Source organism: Nelumbo nucifera, chromosome 4, assembly GCF_055504915.1.
Source record: "Nelumbo nucifera cultivar China Antique chromosome 4, China Antique-T2T, whole genome shotgun sequence".
NCBI classification, from domain to species: domain Eukaryota; kingdom Viridiplantae; phylum Streptophyta; class Magnoliopsida; order Proteales; family Nelumbonaceae; genus Nelumbo; species Nelumbo nucifera.
Genome location: NC_142652.1, coordinates 65,848,608 through 65,854,607, shown reverse-complemented (window position 1 = coordinate 65,854,607; position 6,000 = coordinate 65,848,608).

Genomic DNA, 6,000 nt, shown 5'->3' with positions numbered 1-6,000 from the left:
AGTGCATCGCAGAACCGCGACGAAACCACGGTTCATCACACGCCTACAAGCCAATTCATGACCCGAGGTAATAGAGACCTAGGCTGAACCTAGGGTGAGGCACGAACGTGCTCAAATCTGCAATAGTTCCACAACCCATCAAGAATACGTGATAGAACGCCATGTAGGATTAACAAAATACTGCCCATTGGGCAGTGACGTCACTAATGCCATGTCAAATAAAATAAAACACACGAGAGGTAGTAGCACACATGAGTAATGAGGGATCTTGAGGGGAAGGAAAGCCGATCCTCAGGAAAATCCTCATGGGACTGAAGGGATGAGAGATCCATCATATGGATGGTCGACCCTACAGGAAGGTAGGGCGAAATTTCAATAATTTCTCTCTTCCATGTGGGAATCACATTCCCTGTTTTAGAAAAACTGCATTTTCAAGGATCAATCTTGAACCAAGAATCGAACCAGATCTGAACCAAAATAGTAGGAGAGGGATATACCTGATACGAAGAAACAGTATCCTCCAATGAGGGTGTTCACACCCAAAGAAGTCTCCAAAGACTGCTCCAACTGAAGATGACACAGTGTAGGATGGAGCAGAATCAGCAGTGTTCTTCCCAAGAACTGAATCCTTTAGCAAGAATTCGATTGAGGGAGTGAGCACAACTTCATATCAGCCTTTCTCCAAAGACTGATATCAAGAACTATTCTTGATCGCTCCAACAAAACTGGAGATCAAACTGGCAATGGCGGCGGCAGGAGGAGGACATAGGGAGAAGATGGCGCAGTCACACTGTTGCTATCTTCTCTCTAGGTGATCTGAGATCTGATCTCTGGGATGCTGGGATGAACTGAATGGTTTGCCCCCTCCTCCTTTTATAGACTTAAAGAGATCAGCTCCTAATCCCATTAGGAGTTTCCTAATTCAAATCCTTATTTGAATCTGGACTCACTTTAAGTGATAAGGATAAATCCTTATCTTATCTGCAGATTAGATTAGCTCTCTCCTAATCTCATTAGGAGGTTTCCATATCCAAATTCAGATCAGGACTCTCTGAGTGGATAGGTTAAGACCCTATCCTATCTGCCGATCCAATTCCATATCCACCCCTTTCTTTAATTAGACCAACTAAACCAGTTCAAAATGGGCTTTAGGCCCAATAAGTCTATGTGCTCATTAACCTTCGAAACTGCTGCCCTGTTGGGCTTCTTTGTATGGAGTGGGACCCAAACATTGATCTACACATCAGCCACATGGGTTCAGCCTAGCCTCTATTACAAGGCCTGGCCGAATTCACTGAGAAGACAGTGAACCCCTTGAAGCCCATCACATGGGCTCTTAATGGGCCCAACACTTTTACTAAGTAGTCCCTGGGCCAAGCCACCTTATAAATGAAAGAATGGTAGGATCCATTGTATGGACGCCATAAAGGTTGTAGAATGGGTGGGCGAATTTCAAAACTTTTCCTACCTTCTTCCAACTGGGAATCATATTCCCTAAATTTAGAATACAATATTCAAGGATCCTACTTGAACCACAATCGAACCAGATCTGAACTAAAAGACAAGAGAGCAATTATACCTGATCCAGAGAAGTAGTATCTCCCAAAGTTGGTGTTCACGCCCAAAGAGGACACCAAGATCCGCTCCTACTGAAGATGGCACAACAATATATGGAACGGAACCAGTAGAGTGCGTCCCACACACTGAATCCTTTACAAGAATCCTCTGGAAACTCTGAGCACTGAATCTTTTTAGTTCTTTCTGTAAAACTAATGTCAAGAACTGATTTCTTGATTTCTTTTCTTCAAAGATCGAATCTTTTCAGAGAATGGTGGCGGCTGGAGGAGAACTCCTGAGATGATAATGGCGAAGATTGCTTCTCTTCTGTCTGGAGTGTGTATGAGATCCTATCTCAATTCGCAGGAAGATTTCTTGCTCAGAAACCCTAGGTTCGAATTCTGTTATCTCTCTCTTAGGGTTTCTCCTCTTTTCTTCTTGATTAAGAAATCTCCTAATTAGGAGTTATCCCAATCCAAATCAGCATCTGGATAGGGGATGGTCTTAATCCTATTTGCAGATTATATTAGATAACTCCTGATCTTATCAGGAGATTACCATATTCAAATCTGATTTTAATTTGGTCTCCCATAGTGGATTAGGTTAAAGGCCCAATCCTTTCGCTAACCTTAATCTCAGATCCGCCCCTTAAGTGGGTGATCATATCAGCCCAGTTTGAAATGGGCTTTTGGCTCATTAAATAATCAGTGCTCAATTAGTTTCCAATCTGCTGCCCAGTTGGGCTTCATTGTATGGCGTGGGACCCAAGCATTGATCTACACACCAGCCACATGGGTTCGGCCCAGCCTTTATTACAAGGCCTAGCCGAATTCACTAAGAAGCCCAGTGAACCCCTGAGCCCATCATATGGACCCTATGGGACCAACACTTACATTAAGTGGTCCATGGGCCAAGCCATCTTATAAAATCCCAGGCACTGTGGGCAGGTGCGAGATTAGCCCATCAGGTATTATCCTAAATGGCCTTACACTTAACCTCTCAGCCCATAATGATCAAGCACTACCCGACAAGAGAGGACCTCTCCCTCGGCTGCAAGGAACAGTGCTGCACTCTCTACTCACATGGATCCCGGGAATTAAAACCATTTGCAAACATTTTGAAAACATACTTAAATATATATCATATATATAAATTTTGCAAAACAAAATTCCAACGATTGAAATCAACTACCGGCAGTTTGGTTTCCATCAGAGAGAGAGCATTCCTGATCATTACCTCTGTCCGACAAAGGGGCTGATCCTGTCACTATGATCACCCATTCAGATGAATTCTCAGACTGCCCCAACATGCCTAGGTTTTGACCCCCGCTAAGGGTCTCACTAATTGGCATATCAAAGACAACCTTATCCGACATCTAGTGAAGTATCATAATCGAGTCTAGGGGTCAGGTGTAACTTTCCAGTTTTGACCATCTATCTCTAAGGTTCAGGGCAATACTGGAAATCTGGTCCGGTTCAAAGATTCGAGTAATCCCATACTGCACGTGCCTCGGGTCTTACCCTGGTGGCCGAGACAAGCCATCCCAACACTTGGCGGCACACCAGTATCAGCCTTGGTAGGATAAATCTCCCCAGACTTATCCAATGGCTGTGAACATTTAAAACTAACACGAGTCTCATTAAGTGTCCAGTATTAGGGTCTTACACAGAATCATACCAAACAACATGAATCAAACATGCACTTTATTTATTTACACTAAATATCAAAAGTACATCAAATTAGATTGAAGCTAAGGGCATAAAAAACTGTCTAACAATAAAAACCCAGGGACTGTGGGCAGATGCAAGATTAGTCCATCAGGTATTACCTTCAATGGTCTTACACTTAACCTCTCAGCCCATAATGATCGAACACTGCCCGACAAGAGAGGACCTCTCCCTCGGCTGCAAGGAATAGTGTTGCACTCTCTGCTCACATGGATCCTGGGAAGTAAAACCTTTTGCAAACATTTCGAAACCATAATATATATATATATATATATATATATCTTTATATAAATATATTTGCAAAAAACAAATTTCAACGATTGAAATCGGTTGCCGACAGCTTTGGTTTCCATCAGAGAGAGTGCACTCCCGATCATTACCTTTGTCCGACAAATGAGCTGATCTTGTCACTTTGATCACCCACTCAAATGAATTCTCGGACTATACCAACATACCCAGGTTTTGACCCCCGCTAAGGATCTCACTGATTGGCATATCAAAGACAGCAGTCCAATCCAACACCTAGTGCAATATCATAATGGAGTCTAGGGGTCAAGTGTAACTTTCCAGTTTTGTCGACTAATCACCAAGGTCCAAGGCAATATTGGAAATCTGGTCCGGTTCAGGGTTTCAAATAAAACCTACACTGCATGTACCTCGAGTCTCACCCTGGTAGCTGAGACAGGCCACCCCAACACTTGGCGGCACATCAGTGTCAGCCTTAGTAGGATAAATCTCCCCAGACTTATCCAACGACTGTGAACATTCTAAACTAACACGAGTCTCATAAGTGTTCAGTTTAAGGGTATTACACAGAAACACACCATATAACATGAATCAAATATGTACTTTATTCATTTACAATAAATGTCATAATGTACATCAATCTGATTGGAGCTTGATGTGGCTCATTGTGACACTAGCAAGTGCACTAGCCGTTCAAGTAGTAAAGTAGTGAATAAAGTATCATTCCCACGAGGAAACAATTATCAATACTAAATTGGGCACTTCTTATCTTATCAACAATAAATCAAAACTTTATTCAAAATCTAAAAATCCTAGACTAAAATCTATCTAAGCTATTGGCCCAATTGCCTTCAATTCAGGTTAGAAGATTAAGCAATTAATGTTAATTTCAGAATTCAGCAATGAATCAAATTGAATCATTTGAACCTTTCGAATAGATTGTGATGATCCCCATATCTCTATCAAGGATCTAATCCCATGCATGCATTTCTTCAAACACTTCTAAGGCATCAATTTAAATCTGAATTGGTCACCAACTGAATTGTGCAAGTTATCTCTAACCTTGCATCCAATTCAGTTCTTGAATAGTAGATCTGAATTCCAAGAGTCTTTCTCAAGCACTCTAAGAATTCCAAGCTTAGATCAATTCGGCCAATCTAAAAATGTGCAGATCTGAATTCTCTTTCAAGCAATTCAGATCTTGGAATCTCAGATCTGAGTTTTGAAAGTTTAATTGGCTAAATTGATCTACAATTAACCCCTATTCAAGAAACTTCAAGAACAATTCACACCCATTCGAATGAATCAAAAAGAAATTGATTGCTGAACTGAAATTTTACAAACTTAATTACATCAAGAAAGAATGGAAGAGGGAGAAAGAAAAAAATTACAACAAGGAAGCTGAATTCGAATCAAAGGAAAATGAAACTAGAATGAAATTATTGCAATAGATCTCTGAATCAAAAACCCCCAATTTCGAACTCACCTTCTCTTCTTGCTACCTTAACTTGAACTCCTTCAGCCCTTCTTCTTCTTCTCCTTGTGCCTAGCCTTTCTTCTCTTGTCTTCTCTTCAAGGTATTCGAACATCTACGAGTGGGAGAGCCTTTATTTCAAGCAGTTGAACACCTTCCCCCCTTCTAGATGCCTCCTTATATAGATTTTCAAGGGGGCTCTTGCTCCTTCTTGAAGCCTCTAGAATGGGGTGTATTACACCCCCTTCTTAAACTTTCTAGAGTTCTCTTGAAAGCCTTCTAAGGGTTGCCGCCCCTAACTCTTTGGGCTGTTATTGGGGCTGCATTAGGCTCCTTTTTAGCACATGATAGCTACACTCTAGGCTGCTCTTTTGGGCTGAGAATGGGTCTTCTCAGCTGGGCCGAATTGTACTCTTTGCTAGGCTTTCTTTTCTTGGGTTTTTTCAATGAATCAACTTGTACTGCTTGGGCCGAAGTGTGCTCTCTTTCTTTCATAATTGGGTTGAGCTGAATTTGGTCTTTTTGGACCTTCTTTTCTTACCTTTTGCCTTCTTTTTTCGTGGATTAATTACCCCTGAAATCTTTTCTTAGCATTAAGCTAAATTAGGGCAAAATTAAATAAAACCGGCATAATAATCCATGAAAAGACCTCAAAAACTATAGATAAATTGTATGCCCTTAGCTTCAATCATTTTGATGTACTTTTGTTATTTAGTGGAAATAAATAAAGTGCATGTTTGATTCATGTTGTTTGGTTTAATTCTGTGTAAAACCCTAAAACTGGACATTTATAGAGACTCATGTTAGTTTTAAAAGTTCACAGCCGTTGGATAAGTCTGGGGAGATTTATCCTGCCAAGGCTGATACTGGTGTGCCACCAAGTGTTGGGATGGCCTGTCTCAGCCATCAGGGTAAGACCCGAGGCACATACAGCATGGGATTACTTGAATCCTTGAACCGGACCAGATTTCCAGTCTAGCCCTGGACCTTGGAGAC